General features: G+C 43.1%; 1 protein-coding gene across 1 annotated transcript in view; it reads left to right on the plus strand.

Annotated features, from left to right (window-relative positions):
• Positions 1-21153, plus strand: part of LOC113450704 (uncharacterized) — a 503870-nt gene that overhangs the window by 105257 nt on the left and 377460 nt on the right. The window lies entirely within an intron of this gene.

The raw sequence follows: 21153 nt of genomic DNA on the forward strand, positions 1-21153 counted from the left end.
GTCAGTTTTCAGTCCAAGGATAATCCAATAACAAAGTCCAGTATCGTAAACAGTTCAATAACAGACTTACATCAAATCCAAGACTGACAGTGATCAGCAACAGTCAATAAGGAACAGCAACACTCTCAGCAACAGGACAGAACAACCCAGGTTTCTGGCTCCATCTTATGGATGCTTGAGGAACCACACCCAATTACAATTTTAGCATTCCCTTAAAGAGAGAGTATTAAAATGTCTATCCTGGTTTATATATTTTCCAACCCAACTGTTAGGTGACTTACATTCCTAACAATGGCCAGTTGTTTAGCAAGTGTTTTTTGCCAGTTTCCAAGGCCTGGGGAGAGCAGGGCGAGGCCCGTGCAGCTATGAGGAGCTACAGGGAGAGCAAGGTGAGGCACGGCAGTTACAAGGAGCTATGGGGAGGGAAAGGCGAGGCTCAGGCAGTTGGCCATGTGACCGGCTGGCCATGGCTGGTTTGTAAAAATTATAAATATTCATATAAATATTGATTTTTTTATAGAAAAAGAGCAACTTTTACCAAAATCAGGCAAAGCAGCCAGGCAGATTGAGTTGCTCACAGAATCACAGATTCAGTTAGATACCTGTGTTCCTGCCATCGGCTAGCTGAGTCTGCACTGCTTCAGTACTAAGCAAGGTTCCTCTCTGCTTAAAAGCAGAGCTGAAGATCTAAAGACTAGCTTTAGGAATGCTAGGAATGTTGCACTTAGCAAAGAGTTCCACAAACAGGACACTGACCTCTGTAACAACTCAGCCTTTAAAAGAAAACCATACTTTTGTTTCTCCAATTCTTATATGACCGTTTTAATCTAGCAGTTTGAATAAAACACCACCGTAAGAGGAATTAGAATCCTTCAGCATTCATATGTTGCTAAACTGTGATTCCCAGGATACCAGGACATCAGACAACTGGTGAGGGGCACTGGGAGTAACATGTAGAGTTATTGCAGGTTGATTATCACTACTCCAAAAGATCAAACATGTTATTTATTATAATATATAATATGAATTCGTCACCACTCTTATGTTTTTGTCTGTAGAGTCATATAAACCAGTACTTATATTTTTAAGAGTATGCTAAAATCACTATAGTGTTTTTCAAGTGAGAATTCCCTGTAATATCATTCTTCTAGGTTAACATTACCTTCAGAAATAAACTCTTGCATATTAAATGGACTTCCTTCTCAATTTACATTTCATTTAGCCTATCCTTACTCCCACATCACCAAATATGACAACACAACCAGAAAAAGGGTCATCAGGTCCCCTCACTTCTGTTTCTGGGCAAATGGGGCAAGAAATCAGATCACAGCTTGAATCATTCTGTGGGCATGCCCACCATCTTGCTGCAGAACTCACAGCCCATAATTTATATAATAAACTGAAAAAAAATTTCAAAATATAAAGGATCATCAGAATCTTACATGAATATGGAAAGCAACACGGTGAGCGTCAAGAAAAAAATGTCTATATAGTCTATAACTCTATTTACCCAACAATATAGTCCACAGCCTGACACTTTCCTGGCTCTTTGTCAGCTGTGATCAAAAAAGGGATTAATTTAAGATTAATAAATGAAGATCTAAGAAAAAAGAAAACCAGAAACAATTCCTACTCTTAACATTAGGCAGGGTTAAAGGCTAAAACGTACAATGAATGGTTGCAAGTACTCAGTACGGCTAGTCTAGTGAAGAGAAGGACCAGGGGAGATGTTATGTCCTGAGGACTCAAGGAGTTCTCACTCTGGTCCACTCACTTTGTGTGGGTGATATTCCCCCATTCCCATTGGTTGGTTCTCCCCAGCAGCCAGCTATAAAAGCAGGCTGCGGGTCCAACTGGTTGCTGATTGCTGCGAGCCAGTTCCAGGCTTGGCAAGCACGGTCAGCCCTTTATTGTAAAATAAAGTACTGTTGCACTCATGCTCTGGTTCAGCCTCTCATTGCTCAAACTTAACACTGGCGACGAGGGTGGGATGGCTACCAGATGCACCTTGCAACCGCTGAGTCACTAGCCACCGATCCGCAGCCCAGAGAGCGATCGGCTGGCGATAAGGGAAACGCTGATCCGCAGCCAGAGAGAGCGGTCAGCTAACAAAACGAGCGATCAAAAAGAGCAAACGCAGATCCGCAGCCAGAGAAAGCGGTCTGAGTCAAAGTTAGAAGCGTCTGTAGCCGCTTGTTAGCCCCGCTGACGGGAAAGTGAAGCGCTGCGAGCCGCAGTCGCTCTGCATTTGGCGCGAAATTCAAACGGGTGTCATTTGAATTTTGAGCCAGTAGGAATCACAGCACAGCGCTGTAGAGAGTCACTAACGCCCACTTTTTGGCGCGAATCTAGACACCTCCAACGGCTAGCAGCCAACGTGGTAACCCAGAGAGAGAGAGAGAGGTTAGCAAAAACCTCTCCAGAGCTGATATCACTAGTAACTCACGAGCGCCGTAGTCCCAGAGAGATTTTTTCCGCAGGTAGCCCAGCCGTTCCAGCACCATGAGTTCCAACCCAGTATTCCCAGCGTTTAAACCAGACGAAGAGAAGTGGGAATCGGATAAGAACCGTTTCAATCATTACATCGATGCGGTCGGCCTGGCGGATGCGGGAGAGCATCGGAAAAATCCTATTTCCTAATCTACTGCGGAGCCACCGTTTACGATACCGCCGCAGCACTCGTAGCGCCGAGAGAATTGAAAAACGCGTTCCGTGGTCCGAGTTGCTTGAGATCCTCACTAACCACTACGCTCCCAGGCCTTCACAAATCGCCAGGAGGTTCACGCCCGTATGAGGAAGCAATCAAGTAAGGAGACCATCAATCAATATATGGCCGCCTCAGAACAGCAGCCCTGCACTGCGGGTTTGGAACATACCTGGAGGACATGCTCCTCGATCAATTAGTTTGTGGGGTCAAGGATCTCAACCTACAGAGGCGACTGCTAGCTAAAAAGACCTCAACCTGGCGCAAGTGGTAGAGGAAGCCCTAGCAACCGAGCTAGCAACGAACTCAGCCACCGAAATTCAGGGCCCAAGTGCCAAGCTAGCATCGTTCCCAGTCCATTCCGAAGAGGTGGAAGCGGAGGAAGCTCACAATGATGAGAGCGATGTCCATCGCCTCACCAATGACAGACGGTCGCAGGTAAGGGCCAAACAAGAATACACCGGTCCACCCAAGCACATCACGCTGTGCCTAGCCTGTGGGGGATCACATCAAAGGGCCACCTGCAAGTTTAAAGGAGCCGTTTGTAACAACTGCCATAAGAGGGGCACATCGCGAGAGTCTGCCAAGCCCCCAAAGCGCTGCACACAGACCCCCGTCCTCGCACTCGGGACCACAGAGGCAAGTATTAAACTGTCGCACGCACCGCCTTGCCAGGCATACTTGCCACACTGTTAGTAAAATTTCTCTCTCCGTTTCCCTAGAAGGTAAACCGTGCCACATGGAGGTGGACACAGGGTCAGCGCTCTCAATAATCTCGTGGAACACCCTCAAGAGACTCCACCCCAGCATATCTACTACCCGGCTTCAGAGATGCCAGTTCGGTCTGAAGGACTACCAGGGGAAGGCCATTCCCGTGATCGGCAGAGGCAAGTTTTTTGTCAGTTTTAGAGCTTTTAAAGGCCACCTACCTCTAGTGGTAGTTAACGGCAATCTACCCACCTTATTGGGGCTCGATTGGTTTCCCCACCTCGGCCTAGGGTTAACAGGAGTCCATGCTGTCTCAACCTCAGACACTGACTCCTTATTCGCTGACTACGCAGATGTGTTCAGCGAGGAGCTGGGTGTTATAATGGAACCCCCATCTCGTTCACCGTTGACCCCAGGCAATCCCAATCAGATTAAAACCACGTAGAGTTCCATTTGCTATTCACCAAAATTAGACGCTGAATTGGATAAACTACTAAAACAAGGGGTCATTGAGCCAACAGATTTCGCCAAGTGGGACGCCCATTGTCACACCCTCAAAAAGATGGTAGCCTGAGAATTTGCTCGGACTACAAGACAACAATCAATAAATATTTACAAGTTAGCGCCTACCCTGTGCCCGTCATTCAGCACTTATTGCACACATTCGAACCGGGCAGTATTTTTGCTAAATTGGACATGTCTCAAGCATATCAACAGTTCCCTGTTGATAACCAAACAGCGAACTTCAGACCATCGTCACTCACAGGGGTGCCTTCCGATGCAAGCGTCTCCAATTTGGCGTAAGTGTTGCCCCGGGTATTTTTCAGTCCCTCATGGAGCGGATTTTACAGGGCCTCCTGGTGTAGTACCCTACTTCGACGACATCTTGGTCTCGGCCAGGGACAGACCCCAACTCTTCCAGAGAGTGCGAGCAGTGTTAGAGAGGTTCAGACAGCATGGCCTCAAGTTAAAAAAAAAAATGCGCCATTGCCACTAGACAGGTGGACTTTCTGGGTTATAAAATTGACGCCTCTGGCATTCACCCCTGGAGTCCAAGGTCAGGGCGATCCACGAAGCTCCCACACCGACCTCCAAAACGGAGCTACAAGCTTTCTTGGGGCTCCTAAACTTTTATGCATCCTTCTTGCCCCATAAAGCCTCAGTAGCCGAACCCCTACACAGATTACTAGACAAAAAGTCACCGTGGCACTGGGGGCACAAAGAAGACCAGGCGTTCAACGCCGTCAAATCACTACTTACGCCAGAGGCAGTGCTCATCCAATTCGACCCCAACCTTCCTTTAGTACTGGCAGCAGACGCATCCCCTTTTGGAATTGGGGCGGTCCTTAGTCACCGACTCACCAATGGCGCCGAGGCCCCCATCGCCTTTTTCTCCAGGACGCCTCGGCCACGGAGCGAAATTACAGCCAAATAGACAAGGAAGCCCTAGCAGCTGTTGCAGCCGTGAAAAAGTTTCACGAATTCCTTTTGGCCACTTCTTCAAACTGGTCACCGACCATAAGCCCCTCCTGGGCCTACTGGCCAGCGACAAACAGACACCTCAAGTCCTCTCCCTCGGATGACAAGGTGGACACTTTTCCTAGCGGCCTACTCATACAAACTTATCCACCGCCCGGGCAAAACTCTATCCCACGCTGACGCTCAGTCGCTGCCCCTTACCCGCTCCGGCTGAAGACCCAGCTCCTGTCAATGCCATTTTTGAAATCACCCAGTTGGACCTGCCCATCACCGCCCTTGACATCGCCGCCAAAACCAAGACAGACCAAACGCCGCCCAGGTGCTCGACTGGGTGAGGAGGGGTGGCCGGGAGGCAACGTTGATAACAAATTCGCACCCTTTAAGACTCGCATGCAGGAGCTGTCCAGTTTGCAGGGTTGTCTACTGTGGGGCACTCGAGTGGTCATTCCGACCTCACACGCACCGAGTCCTGGAGGCGCTGCACGAGGACACCCGGCATTGTGAGAATGAAGGCGTTGGCACGCAGCTACGTGTGGTGGCCGGGTCTAGACGAGGACATTGTCAATTGGGTAAGTTCCTGCAGCATTTGCCAGGAATCCCGTCCTGCTTCCCCCATCGCCACCCCTACCAGATGGGAGAGCGCCAGCGCCCCTTGGTCTAGAATCCATATCGATCTGGCCGGCCCGTGCATGGAAAGATGTTCCTAGTGGTCGTGGACGCCTATTCCAAATGGATAGACGTGGCACAGCTATCCACGACCACCACACTAGCAATCACCAACGTGTTAACGCGCCTGTTCGTTACACATGGACTACCCGACTCCTTGGTCTCCGATAATGGCCCACAGTTCGCATCAGTAGAATTCAGCCGTTTTGCAGCCAACCTAGGCATTCGCCACATTTTAACAGCCCCATTTCACCCTGCGAGTAATGGGTTGGCTGAAAGGGCCGTCAGGACCACCAAAGAGGCCCTCGCTAGGTTTGGCAGAGATGACTGGCACCACAAACTCTCACGGTTCCTGATGAGCCAGCACTCAACCCCCTGTGCAGTCACCAATAAGTCCCCAGCGGAACTTCTGATGGGCCGGCGCCTGAGGACTGTATTAGATAGACTGCACCCACAATACTGCCCTGACTCTCCCCTCGCTTCCACTTCGGGGGTTAGACATTTTATGTTACAGGAGCCAATATTTGCAAGGAATTTCGCTGGGGACCCACTTTGGATTCCAGGCGAGGTCATCGCCGTCACCAGGCCGAGATCGTATAGAGTCAGGCTGGAGGATGGTCGCGCCTGGAGGAGACACATTGACCAACTCAGAAGGCGCCTCAGCAACCTCGCAAACAAGAATCCAGAGTCTCCAGTCGAAGGGGAACCGTCTCATCCACCGCCCAGCCACATCGCACCCAGCGACCAGTCTGCGCCAGCGGTCGTTCCGGTCAGCCCAAACTCGGACAACAGCGCCCAGAGAGTTGACCTACCTGATCCAACCCACGAGAGCTCGACCCCAGAAACCAACCCGGTGGTTTCCGAGGATGCCCAGTCCAGAGAGAGTATTGGTGACACTATGCCAGCTCAACTGTCACAGACTGATACCGAACAGACAGACAATGTTCCCGAGTTGCGCCGCTCCGGGCGCCAACACAAACCCCCCATCTACCTCAAGGACTATGCGTGTTCGCATCTGGGGGGAAGGGGTGTTATGTCCTGAGGACTCAAGGAGTTCTCACTCTGGTCCACTCACTTTGTGTGGGCGATATTCCCCCATTCCCATTGGTTGGTTCTCCCCAGCAGCCAGCTATAAAAGCAGGCTGCGGGTCCAACTGGTTGCTGATTGCTGCGAGCCAGTTCCAGGCTTGGCAAGCACGGTCAGCCCTTTATTGTAAAATAAAGTACTGTTGCACTCATGCTCTGGTTCAGCCTCTCATTGCTCAAACTTAACAGGAGACATGACAGAAGTCTTCTAATATTTGAGGGGCTGCCACAGAGAGGAGGAAGGGGTCAAGCCATTTTCTAAAGCACCAGAAGGACAGACAAAGAATTGACCTCACTCCTTTCCTAAGAGATCTGTAGTGGGCGGGAATAAGAGCACCAACATGCTTACCGTCCTTGTCTTATTGTTTCTTTTTATTTTTCTTATATGTATCCATTTCATGTATTCATAACTATGTTTATGCTTAAACCTATTATCTTGTAAGTGATCGACAAATCAAATAAATAAACAAATAAATAAAATCAATAAATAAGCTAAAAAAATGTGGAATAGATAGCACCACCACTAGATGGACTCGCAACTGGCTGACAAACTGTACTCAACGAGTAGTCCTTAATGGGTCTAAATCTACATGGAGGGAAGTAAGCAGTGGGGCACCACAAGGTTCCGTCTTAGGCCTAGTACTCTTCGATATCTTCATTAACAACCTAGATGAGGGAATAGAAAGAGAACTTATCAAATTTTCAGATGATATTAATCTGGCAGGAGTAGCTAACACCCAAGAAGATAGGCTCAAGATCCAGATGGATCTTGACAGACTAGAACATTGGGTCGTATCTAACAAAATGAAATTCAGTGTAGAGAAAAGTAAAGTCCTACACTTTGGCAGAAAAAACCAAAAGTACACATACAGACTGGGTGAAACCAGGCTCAATAGCAGTAACTATGAGAGGGATCTTGGAGTGTTAGTGGACAACAAGCTAAATATGAGCAGCAGTGTACAGCAGCAGCCAAAAAAGCTAATTAACAGAGGGATACAATCAAGATCAAGTGAGGTACTAATACCATTCTATAAAGCCTTAGTAAGATCACACCTAGAGTGCTGCATCCAGTTTTGGTCACCACACTATAAAAAAGATGCTGAGACTCTAGAAAAAGTACAGAGAAGAGCAACCAGGATGATTAGAGGACTGGAGGCTAAAACATACGATGAATGGTTACAGGAACTGGGCATGGCTAGTCGAGTAAAGGGAAGAACCAGGGGAAACATGATAGTGGTCTTCCAATATTTGAGGGGCTGCCATAGGGAAGAAGGGGTCAATCTATTTTCTCAAGCTCCTGTAGGCCAGACAAGGAATAATGGATGGAAACTGAACAAGGAGAGATTTAACCTGGAAATAAGGATAAACTTTCTGACAGTAAGAACAATCAACCCATGGAACACCTTGCCCATGGAAGTTGGAGCGCCATCATTTGAGACTTTCAAAAAGGAGGAGCCTGTGCCAAGTGCGTGCAGGTTTGCTCGTAGGAAAGAGCAGTTACAACAGCATGGGTGACTCAGGAGTAAGGCTGCAAGGTAATGGCCCCCTCCCTCAAGAGGATAAAAGCCGACTGTGAAACAAACATTTTTTGCAGAAGGCAAAAACGTTTTGAAACTGCAGCCTCGTGGACATTCTGGTATCCTGAGTTTGTATTTTAACATTTTTATCTTGCTAATTATTTCTTGTCTGTTATCTTTTGGCAACTCTTGTGCAGTTTGACAAGGCTTGTGCTTATCACAGCTAATTATTTTGTAAAAGCATTATAAGGTTTCTGTTCCTTTTGGATTGTGTTTGATTTGTCGGAAAAGGGTGTGGGTCAGAACACCCTGAGAGACCATTCTCCCCAGGAAAAACCCTTAATATGCAATAAATCTTTCTATTCCCCACCGTACAGTCAGAGCTGAAGAACTTTCTGGGATGAGAAGTGAAACGTTTTCAAAGAAAAACCAGAAACTCCAATTGCCTCCTCAAAAAAGCACCTTTGGGTCAGGCTTTAGTGATTACAGAGGGTTGTTTTTTTTTAAGGAAAGCTGTATAAAACACATATGAAAATAAAATTAATCTGACAGAAACCTTACAATAATGTAGAATTAGCTGGTCTGGATATGTTTCAGTCTAGTCTTCTGGGAAAATATTAGCCTGGAACTTTCTTCTTTGATAAATCCATGCTTTCTGGTAATCACCTGTTGTTTTCAATGAGTTTATAAATATTCTCTTCATTTTTGTAATTTATCTGTGATCTGCTCTAGAATGGTTCCTATAATTGACAAATGTTGGCAATTATCATTTTTCCCTGTGAGATGAGAGTATAAAAATAACAGACTTGATAACCAGGATGAATAAGAAAGCTATCAGGCCTCTAACAGATCCACTCTTATTCAAATCAAAATCTCTAGTCACATCTCAGAGAAAAGTAAATTGGTTTATTAGAAGTTGCCATTTTGGTGTATGGCTGGGTGCAACCGATACTAAATTACATCATACATTTCTCCCTTGACCCTGGTCTTTCCCCCAGCCCCTGGATGTGACTCCTCCAATGGGATACATCCATCTCCAAGAGTCATCCATCATGCTCCCCAATAACCTTTTATACTCCGACAACTTTGGGCTGCCAGGGTGATTATCTAGGCATTCCACCACTCAGTTTTTCTGGCAACTAAACAGACCAAAGGAGTATCTTTTTAGTTGACACAAGCTTTATTAAAAATATTTGCAAATAGGACCCCTACTCCAAACAAGTAAGGGAAAGGAGACACCGCCTTTAAGGTGGTTACAAACATTTACAGTATATCACATAGAGAAGGTTACATAATCCTTCCTGTTTCTCACACATAGGATTTCTAGGGACTTCCATCACAAAAACAATGTCACAATTGCTTAGTATTTCTGACATGAAATCTCAAGCCAAATTAAAAACCCCACTTCAGCCAAGAACATAATATTTTTAACTTTGCAGAATAACAAGTTACAAAAACATGATATTCTTATATAAGTGTTCAGATAACTTTCTAAAAGGTCACATTAAGAACAAAGATGAAGTCTCTTTGGATCTATAATTTCTTAGGTATAATAGGAAAATACATATATTTTTCCATAAGTATAACATTTACATGGATTGTCAATATTATTGACAAATTTTGCTGAACTTTTCTTTTTAATTTTTAGTGATAAAACCTGTTTATGTCTTTTCTCTCTTTTCCAAAGGATTGTGAGCCATTTCATTGGGCTAAGTCCATGCACCATGGCGTATTGTTGAAATGGAGAAGCCACGAGAAAAATGGTAAAAGACCTTCAAGTGCTAGGAATGATAGCCTCTGGTTGTCTTCTAATTGTAAAAGAACAAGGCAATTTTGTTGATCAGTGCCTGACTTTATGAAATTGAATTTAAACTGGATGAAGGCCCTTTTGGTTCCAGTGGGAAATAAGCTTTGTAATCAGGATTCATCTTGTTCTTGTTGGGGCGAGTGTCCCATGAAATGGCACTAAAGATATATTGAAGCAACTAAGACCTGGCCAGAGTTAAAAAATAAAAAACTTTTATTAAAAAAAATTCCATTTATGTATGCATGCAGTTTTTTGTTACATTGATGTTGCTATATATTGATTTAAGCAGAAACAGATAATGTATAACAACATCAATGTAACAAGAAGTTACCTGCCTCATTTTTGGTAAGTTTCCTTTTTTAATTTATGTGTTTATTTATTTCTTTAGTATTTGTTTTGACCTGCAGGAGCGGCAGAGAGGGGCGGGGTCAGCCAGGGGTCGGTTTTACCGGTTCTAAGAACTACCGGTGACATTAACAACCGGTTCTATAGACCCGGTGCGAACCGGTAATCCCATCCCAGATCTTTTCTAATTCTTATCTCTCTTTTTCTAGCTACATATACCATCGATGCCAAATCGAATAATATTCTGATTCTTCTTTCTCTCTCATTTTAAGTGTGAGCATGTCCATCTCAGCACAGTCAGCTATTTTTTTGTATAATTAACTCTTCAGTTGGAATCCTCTGCTCTTTCCACATTTGTGTGTAAGCTATTCTGGCCACTGTCAATATGTGTAAAATTAAATATTTAATCTTTTTCGGACATTATATTTGAATAATCCCAAGTAAATAGATTTCCGGTTTGAATTCAATTCGGCATCCAATAATTTCTTGTGTCCACTTCTTAATTTTATTCCAATAGGACCTGGCCTGAGAGCATAGCCACTACATGTGATAGTAGTTACCATCACCTCATTGGCATTTCCAACATTTTGGTTATATCTTGGCTAATCTTTTCCTATTGAAATGCCACTGATAGAACATTTTATATAAATTTTCCTGGTATGTTGTGGCATTTGTTCATTTATAATTTATACTCCCTAATTTTTCCCACTTGTCTAAATTTATATTATAACCGAAATTCCACGCCCATGCTGTCATCATTTTTTTTTTTTACTTTTTCTTCGTCTATCCTAAAATCTAGCAAGTGTCTATAAGCTTTGGATATAAATTTTTGCTCTGGTCTAATTAATATCTTACCCAATTGATTTTGTCCCATATCAAACTCAAATTCTTCTGAATCTGTTTTGTATTTGTTTTGAACTTGGAGATATGGCCACCAATCAAATGTAATTCCTTGTTCTTTTAATTCTTGATTTGATTTTCAAGATATGCCTTCAAGAAATGCATATCCAAAAAAATCAGAGTAAATATTTGGAATTCCCCAAATTAGGAGAATTGTATGTATGTATAATTGTATGCACAGCAAATCAAAAAATATAGATACAAAATAAATTGGGATTACAGAGTGGGAAGAAAATAAAATATTTAGGAACATGGCTATCTGCCAGGTGCTCATCACTAAAAGAAGATAATTAAACTAAATTAATTGGACAAATTAGGAAAGAATTAGAAACATGAGCGAAACTACAATTATCAATCCTCGGCAGAGTAGCAATATTAAAAATGAATACCCTACCTAAATTAATGTATCCTTTTCAAATGATCCCAATAAAATTAGGGAAAGTCTTCTTTAACAAATTAAATAAAATAATAACAAAATTCGTCTGGCTGGGTAGGGAACCACGCATCAAATTAAAATTCAGCTACCAGACTGGGAACTTTACTACCAAGCAGCGATATTGAATTGGATTAAGGATTGGATTAAACTAAATGATAAATGAATATTAACAATAGAAGGTCATGACCTCTATGAAGGTTGGCACATGTATTTATGGGAGAAAAAGAGGAAAACACAAGCTTATTTTAATACACATCAAATAAGAGATTCATTACTACAAACATGGAGAAAAATAAAAAAGAAACACTACACAAGAATACCGCACTGGTTGTCAACCATGGAGGCCATGATACATCCCAACAGACTAGATTTAAGCAAAATAATAAAATACAAGGATCTATTAGATGCCCAAGGGAGATTAAAATCAAATCAAGAATTAACTCATAAAATATTTCTATGATCCTTTTAGAGTTTTCAACAGAAAGGGAGGGGGAAAGAGGTTTGAAAGAGTTGTGTGGCAGCTTGGAAATCAAAAGTGCATTCCATACATAGTTTTTCAAAGATAGTAACTAGGTGACTGAGGTTTCTGCCGTGGAAATATTTAACTGGAGAAAATGATTGATGACTCTTAGCTATGGACGTGTTTCTTTGGAGAATATGAATTATGATAAACCCAGGGGGTGGGGGGAAACTAGGGTCAAGGGTGACAATGAATGATGTGTCTCAGAGTTGGCTTCACCCAGGCAGTGCTAGACATGTTAACTCCCAACAAATCCTTTTGAAGTTTAGATAGGTAGGTAGGTAGATAGATGATGGGTGGATGATGATAGATGATGATAGCTAGATAGATAGCTAATGAATGGATGGTGATAGATTGCTGGATGGATGGATGGATGGATGATGATAGATGATGATAAATGATGATTGATAGATGATGATAGATACATAGGTGATAGATAGATAGATGTGTGTGTGTGAGAGAGAGAGCGAGTTGACAAAGAGACATAGAGATAGAAAATTATATTCTTCAGAATGTTTTTTGTTCAACTCTAAACAGATACTTCTTCGAAAATGCTTGTGGTATCAACTTTTGTGGCAAGAAAGTATTTCTCGAAATGTAAAAGGACAGAAGGTTAAAGAAATATTGCTTTGTTGTTTTCTCAGATATGGACCAATGCATGAAATGTCCGGATGATAAGTATCCAAATGAAGACCGAGTTCAATGTATCCCCAAAGTTGTATCCTTCCTATTGTATGAAGAATATCTGGGCATCATCCTGGTCTCCTTTGCCCTATTCTTGTTCCTAACTTCAGGTTTTGTCTTAGTTATATTCTTTCAATACCTAGGAACTCCCATTGTCAAAGCTAACAATCGTGACCTCTCTTTTATCCTCCTGGTCTCCCTCTTGCTTTGCTTCTTGTCTCCTTTTCTCTTCATTGGTCAACCAAGGAAAGTCACCTGCCTTTTCCGACAGATGGTTTTCAGCATCACTTTCTCAGTTGCCATTTCTTCTCTCTTGGCCAAGACAATCACAGTGATGCTGGCTTTCCTGGCCACAAAACCAGGAAACTGAGTGAAGAGATGGTTGGGGAAGAGTTTAGCCAATTCCATCATCCTTTCTTGTTCTGCTGTTCAAATTATCCTCTGCTCCATCTGGCTTGGAGCTTCTCCCCCATTCCCAGAATTTGACTTTCACTCTCAATCTGGAGTGGCCATCTTGCAGTGCAATGAAGGCTCCGTTGTCATGTTCTACATCACCCTCAGCTACCTGGGCTTCCTGACCATCATCTGTTTCATAGTGGCTTTCCTGGCCAGGAACCTGCCTGGGGCTTTTAATGAAGCCAAGCTTATAACCTTCAGCATGCTGGTCTTCTGCAGTGTCTGGGTGACTTTTGTGCCCACCTACCTGAGCACCAAAGGGAAATACATGGTGGCTGTGCAGATCTTCTCCATCTTGGCCTCCAATGCTGGTTGCTGGGCTGCATCTTCATCCCCAAATTCTACATAATCATTCTGAGGCCAGACCTAAATATGAAGGAGCAGCTTACAACCAGAAGAAACGAAGAAATGTGAGACAGGGGGATTTTAAGTCTCAGCATTTTCCAACAAGCCACACTTAGAAAATGCTACAAGCTGCTCTCCATACCTAAGCAGGACAACAATTTTGGTTGAAATGATTAAAAGGCTGGTGCAAGATTCTGTTCCAAATCCTTATCTAGTAGAATTCCAAGATGTTCACTCAGCTCTTTTGAATTCTTAACATGGTATATATGTCCTGGGCCTTTAGCCTACTTGATATCAGGTTTTTGAAACATGGTATTTGTGCAATGGGAATCTTGTGCTGATACAAAAAATATATGTTGGTGGTGGCCTAAAATTTCCATCATTTTAGTTGTATCATTGTTCATCTGCAGTTGGTGTGCTTTGCAATATTAGACTCAGGATCACATTAGGAGTAGTATAATCTGGATTCAACAACTAGTCAACTAAGTTATTATAAATAAGTTAAACAACTTTGACTAGCCATGCCCAGTTCCTGTAACCGTTCTTCATATACAGTATTTTAGCCTGCAGTCCCTCAATCATCCTGGTTATTCTTCTCTGTATTTTTTCTAGAGTCTCAATATCTTTTTTATAGTGTGGTGATCAAAATTGGATGCATTACAACTTGCCTCCAGAAGTTGTGAATGCTCCAACACTGGAAGTTTTTAAAAAGATGTTGGATAATCATTTGTCTGAAGTGGTGTAGGGTTTTCTGCCTAAGCAGGAGGTTTGACTAGAAGACCTCTAATGTCCCTTTCAACTCTTCTCTTCTCTTCTCTTCTCTTCTCTTCTCTTCTCTTCTCTTCTCTTCTCTTCTCTTCTCTTCCCTTCCCTTCCACTCCACTCCACTCCACTCCACTCCACTCCACGCTTTATAGAGTAGTATTAGTACCTTCGGTCAGGGCCACCATCTGGTCTCTGCTCCCTCACCCAGTTCACCATTTTGGGGAGCTGGACTGAAGTCAGGAAGAGCTCCAAGATCACCAGGTCCACCACCTGAGCTTCAATGCTCCTTTCAGTCTTCAGCCTCTGATTCCAACAATCAGAACACCAGCAAGTGCTTTGCCTGCTCCCACTCCTGTGGGTCTTTCCAGTCTATTTTCACACTGAGTGCCACTGTACCTTGAAAAAGGACAAATGATTTTTCCCTGCAATGCAGCGTTTATCCACAGATAGGAGAATTTCATGAAGATGTACAGTATATGTTGCAAGAGCATTGACTTTTCTTTAGTTATTTTATTCTCCGTATCTACTGAGTTAAGTTGTTGAAAAAGAAATAGATTTTCATGTCTATGGAGATTCTCAGTCATCCACATCACAGTTGTCCCAAAGGTGCTTTTTCAAGAGGCAACTGGACCTTCTGGTTTTTCTTTGAAGACACTTTGCTTCTCATCCAGGAAGCTTCTTCAGCTCTCAGTTCTTCAGCCTCTTGAAAAAAGCACCGTTGGGACAGATTTTCAGACCACTGTAATCTGAAGTAGAGACAATCATCTTACTCAATAATCTTTTTCTTTTTGGATAATTTAATAAAAAAAATTGGTACGGTATGAGAAAAATCGAGTTAACTGAATCTAAATATGGATTTGCCTGAATGGAATCAGGACATACCATGCCAGAACTAAGGCAAAGTTTTAAGTGGGGAAGGGCAGAGAGCCTGTAGGGCAAGGGTCTTCAAACTTGGCCAGTTTAAGACTTGTGAACTTCAACTCCCAGAATTCCTGAGCAAACATGAGTGGAGGAGGAATTCTGGGAGTTGAAGTCCACACGTCTTAAAGCTGTCAAGTTTGAAGACCCCTGCTGTAGGGCACCACAACAAGCAATATCATATATAGTGGAAGAATGTTTCCTTAGGAAATTTCAAGGCACCTGGGATGATCTCATTGTAGCCAAACCAGAAACACTTACATCGCTAGCTTCCTTAGATATCAAATTATAATATCTGTCCTATTGCAATTAGAATTAGAATTTAGAATTAGAAGAATTAGAAGAACTTTATTGTCATTGTACAAGTACATCGAAACTGTGGATGCACCTGAGAAACTGTTCGCAATACAATAAAACCAAAGCACCTAAAAATGAAGATAAGAAAAATAGAGTACCCACGTTTCCATTTGCAATTTGAGAATACAATATCTATGAATATACACAAAATATACATCCAACACTGACTGTAACGCTTAGTCGAGTATAATACACAAGAGATGGATTGTACTGTAATATGTTATTATACATCTGAATGGGGTATTGAGATTTCACATCTTTTCACATCTTAATAAGGTAGTGACTTCGTGTTTATTTGCGGTTCGGATGGCCCAGGGAAAGAAACTATTTGTTAGTCTAGTGGTGTGGGATTTTATTGTCCTAAAACACCGTCCAGATGGCAGCAGGTCAAAAAGATAATTGCCAGGATGTGAGGTATCTTCTATAATGGCCTTGATTCTGCTTTGGCAGCGGGACCTGGCTAAGTGTTCCAGGGAGGGCATAGGGCAACCAATGATCTTTTGAGCTGTGTTTATCTCATTTGTACAGTTTTCCTGTCCTCAACTGTGGAGCTTGCATATCACACACCCAGACAATATGTCAGAGTGCTCTCCACAGAGGCTTTATAGAAAGCCAGCAACAGCTTCTTATCCAGATTGTTCTTCCTGAGAACCTGCAGGAAGTGCAGCCGCTGCTGAGCTTCTTCACTATGGCCTTGGTATTAAGGGACCAGGAGATATCAGCTGAAATATGGATGCCAAGGAATCTGATCGTAGGGACAGTTTCCACTCGTTCTCCGTTGAAGATGAGGGGGGCGTGATCCTGTCCATGTTTCCTGAAGTCCATAATCAGTTCTTTGGTTTTATGGACATTCAGTGAGAGATTGTTCTGTGAACACAAGATAGACAGGTTCTCTACTTCTGCCCTATATGCATGTTACAGTGACTTTATAATGGTTTTATCTTAAAATTTTATCTCATATGTTGTATTGGTTTATGTGTGTGTGTGTGTATTTGAACTTATATTTATGTTTGTACAAGTTTTATTAGTGTTTTATATCAGTGATTGCATGACCTCTATAGATCAGAGGTGGGATTCAGCAGGTTCTGACCAGTTCTGGAGAACCGGTAGCGGAAATTTTGAGTAGTTTGAAGAATCGGCAAATCCTACCTCTGACTGGCCCCGCCCCCATCTATTCTCTGCCTCCTGAGTCCCAGCTGATTGGCTGGGTCTTCTTTTGCTGCTCTGCACAGAACGGAGCTGGAAAGCAGATTAGTGGCATGGGGAGGGAACTGGGATTTTGCAGTATCCTTCCCCTGCCACGCCCACCGAGCCACACCCACAGAACCGGTAGTAAAAGTTTTTTTAATCCCACCACTGCTGTAGATGCCATACGCCAGAGGCCCCCAACTTTTGGGGCACCAGGGACTAGTTCCGTGGAGAGAGGTTTTTCCATGGACTGGAGAGTGTGGTTTTGTGTGTCACCTGGGGTTTTGCTTGTTTGCGTGGACTGGTTACAAGCATGCTGCAGACCAGTGCCTGTCCATGAATCCTTGTGGACCCCTGTCATACGCTAAATAAAAAACCCCTGAATCTAGTTACCTCTTCAGATAGGATCCAACCTCCTTCTTTTTTTCTCTTTCCCCCGATAAGTCACTAGCTTGCAGGCTCCCTTTTCCACCAGAGAGCTTTGGTCGAGGCTGATCATTCCCAGTTCTTTGGTCTCTGCCTTAGAGAGGGGTTGTTCTTCCTAAAAATGCAATGCCAGACCCAGCCTCTTTCCAGAAAAGAGCCTTCTGCAGGTAGTCAAAGTGGAGCTGAACTGGTGAATCACTACCAGATCGAGATTCCCCTGCCTTCCTTGCTTGGGGAGTGACCAGGCCTTTCCCAGCTTCCCAAGGAAATCCATTTGGAAGGATTTGGGAGTTTGATTTCACTATTGTTGCTCAAAGAATAAAAAATAAATGTATAAATAAAAACATTTGAAAAAAGATGCAGACAGAAGACAAAAGAAACAAGGCTGGGGCTTCAGCTATGGACCTGATACCTTCACTGCTATCTTTTTGCAGTAAAAAGATACAGGTAATAGGAAGTCTATCATCCGCCAGGTGAACCAAGTATAATGTGACCAAGTCATTTTTGCTGTCCATATCGTGTGAATCTAAGGAGAAGGTTCAATTGAATAGCTTTGCCTTAGCGCAAGGATCTTCAACCTTGTCAACCTTGGCAATTCCTCAGCTGGCCACAAATCTTAAAGTTGCTAAAGTTGGAGACCCCTGCCTTAGCAGGTTATGTTAGTACAACCTTTTCTGAGTTTTTGGGAGGAAAGGTCTGTCTGTCACTTGTCCCAAAGGTGTTTTTTTTCCAGAGGCAACTGTACCTTCTGGATTTTCTTTGAAGACCTTTTGCTTCTCATCCAAGAAGCCTCTTCAACTCTGACTGGGTGGTGGGGAATGGAAGGATTTATACTCCTTGCAGACAGCTGATCATTTGCATTTTTTAGAGACTTGTTGAGACCACTGGAGGTTTATCTGTGTCATCAGGATGACCTGAATGGTGCGATAGAGTGTGGAGCCTTCTTGGAACTGTTGAAAGGACTGTAGACTGAAGATCAATGGTGTTGCATCCTTCCTCCTCTGTCAAGAGAGGGCAATTCAATTTTGACATAGATGGCCTCTTTGACCCCTCTTTCAAACCAGCAGTCCTCTCTGCCAAAATGTGGCCTTTGCTCTCTTCAAAAGAGTGGCCTTTGTCTTTTGAATGAGAAATAGTTATTCAAGCTATTTTAGTTATTCACCTGTTTTTACTGTTCATATTGTTTCCCACCTTTTTCACTACCCTTTCCTATATTGTTTTAAATATATATATGTAACAACAAATTTCTTTGAAATCATGGTTATATACAAATAATGATACATTTTTTTTTTTTAAGTGGAAGTACTTACAAGTCAAGAAATCATTGGCAATAAAAAATACAAGAAAATGCTCAATATGCAGGAAATAACAAGACTCTCTAATAGACAACTTTACACATCAGAAAACATCAGGCTGAGGGGTGATGTCAAATCTGTTTCTTCCCTCCCTTAGCTCACTCCCCAAGCTAAAACATATAAAAATGGTTACAGGACCTGGGCATGGCTAGTCTAGTGAAAAGAAGGACCAGGGGAGACATGATAGCGGTCTTCAAATATTTCTGCCACAGAAAGGAAGGGGTCAGGGGTGACATGATAGCACTGTTTCCATACTTGAGGAGCTGTCCCAGAGAGGAGGACAACCTATTTTTCAAAGCACCTGAAGGCCAGACAAGGAACAATGGATGGAAATTGATCAAGGAGAGATTCTACCTAGAAATTAGGAGAAATTTTCTGACAGTGAGAACAATCAACCAATGCCTTCAGAAGTTGTGGGAGCTTCATCCCTGGAGGCTTTCAAGAAGGGATTGGGCTCCCATCTGTCAGAAATGGTGTAGGGTCTCCTGCTTGGGTGGAAGGTTGGACTAGATGACCCATCAGATCCATTCAAATTCTGTTATTCTAAATCTTAAGATTATTTGACAGCTTCACCATTATCATCATCATGACATTTTTGTAAAATTCAACTACTTATTCAGCACTATGGGACAATCCAGGACATTTCTTTCTTTTAAAGGGCATCTCATCAAATGCTTCAACAGATATCATATCCCCGTTGGTTGCCTTTAAAAAAAAAAACACTAAGCAACCTTCAGTTTGTTTTCATGGCACTTAATTTTAACTCTCTCATGAACCCTGCTGTGCCCCAATCTAATTCCAGTCCAAATCTCTTAAATGGGGAAAATACTCACAATGTATTCTCATAATGGGGAAGAGAGATTCATACTTCCTTGGTCACAACAAATGACACAAAATAAAAATTCAGTTCATTCCCTCCCCCCCCCCGCCCCGCCACCTTTTGGCCAAATCCACAGAACATTTGGTATACTGATGGTATGTTTTCTTTTATAAGTCCTTTTTAAAACGTCTCTTGCCAACCTTTTCATTTCATCTTCAACTTAAACGTTTTGGTCACTCACTCTCAGCCTGGCCCGCATCACTCTACAGGATTTGGGGGAAAATAGGAAATATTTGGGTATCACGAATGAAGGTAAAGATTTGGGTATACTTGCCACCTTGAGGTATCCAAATGCAAAAAAAAGTGAGATAAAAATATAATGATGCCAAATCCAGTCTAAACTAGATGACTGTGCGACAAATCATAAGAATATGAAGACCAACACTAGCTAAAGAACTGGTGGCTATGATTCGACATTCTGGTAAATAGTAATCATTATCATCATTCCACAGGGTGCTGCCTTGATATGGTGGGGGGCTTAACTGCTCCAATGAAGCTGAGAGCTGTGCTAGCAGTAGTGCAAACTACCAACAGATCCAACCATGTCACAGAGGTTTTGGCCGAGGAGCAGAACTGAGTACACCCAACAAGCCATGCAATGAATTATGGTGAAACACAACCAAACAAAGCCTATACCGACTTGGTCGTTATCCGGGTTAACAAGGGCCGCGTCTGGTGTTGGGGAACCTGGGCATCCATTGACAAATGGGATACAAGCCACAGACCCCATAGCTGAGCAACCAGGGCATGGGCCTGCAGGGCTACTGGAAGCTGAACAACCTAAGAAGCGGCAGAAATACACTATGTCAGAGAACTGCACTGAAGCCTACAAATACCTAGGCATACTACAGTTGGACAATGTCAAGCACGGGCAAGTGAAAAATGTGGTCAGCAAAGAATACACACAAAAGGTCAGAAAAATTCTAAAAGCAAACTGAATGGTGGTAACATCATCAAGGTTATAAATACCTGCATCATACCCGTCATCAGATATACTGCTGGGATCGTAAACTGGAAACAGGCAGAGCTAGACAGCCTGGACAGGAAAACGAGAAAACTGATGACCATACACTATGCGCTGCACCTGCGTAGTGACATTGACAGGCCATATTTGCCCAGAAAAGCAGGTGGCAGAGGACTTTTGCAAGTGAAGCAGTCAGTCAAAGAAGAGAAGCATGCTCTGGCAGATTATGTGAAAGACAGTATTGAACCAGCTTTGATGCAGGTCAACAACAGGAAGCTGCTAAAAGTGCAGCAAACCAAGAATCAATACAGGAAAGCAGCGATGCAAACTTGGTTTGACAGCTGGTGTAACAAAGCACTGCATGGGCAGTTCCTTAAAAAGATCCAAGGAAAAGCAGATAAGGAAAAGACCTGGTTATGGCTGACCAACGGAACACTGAAGAAAGAGACAGAAGGCCTGATTCTTGCAGCCCAAAACAAGACATCAGAACAAATGCAATCAAGGTCAGAATAGAAAAATCTGCTGATGACCCCAAATGCAGACTCTGCAAAGAAGCAGATGAAACCATTGATCGCATATTGAGCTGTTGCAAGACAATTGCTCAGACTGACTACAAATGTCACAACACAGTCGCTCAGATAGTCCAT

Source organism: Pseudonaja textilis, chromosome 2, assembly GCF_049901715.1.
Source record: "Pseudonaja textilis isolate UNSWEBS1 chromosome 2, rPseTex1.2, whole genome shotgun sequence".
In the NCBI taxonomy this organism is placed as follows: Eukaryota; Metazoa; Chordata; class Lepidosauria; order Squamata; family Elapidae; genus Pseudonaja; species Pseudonaja textilis.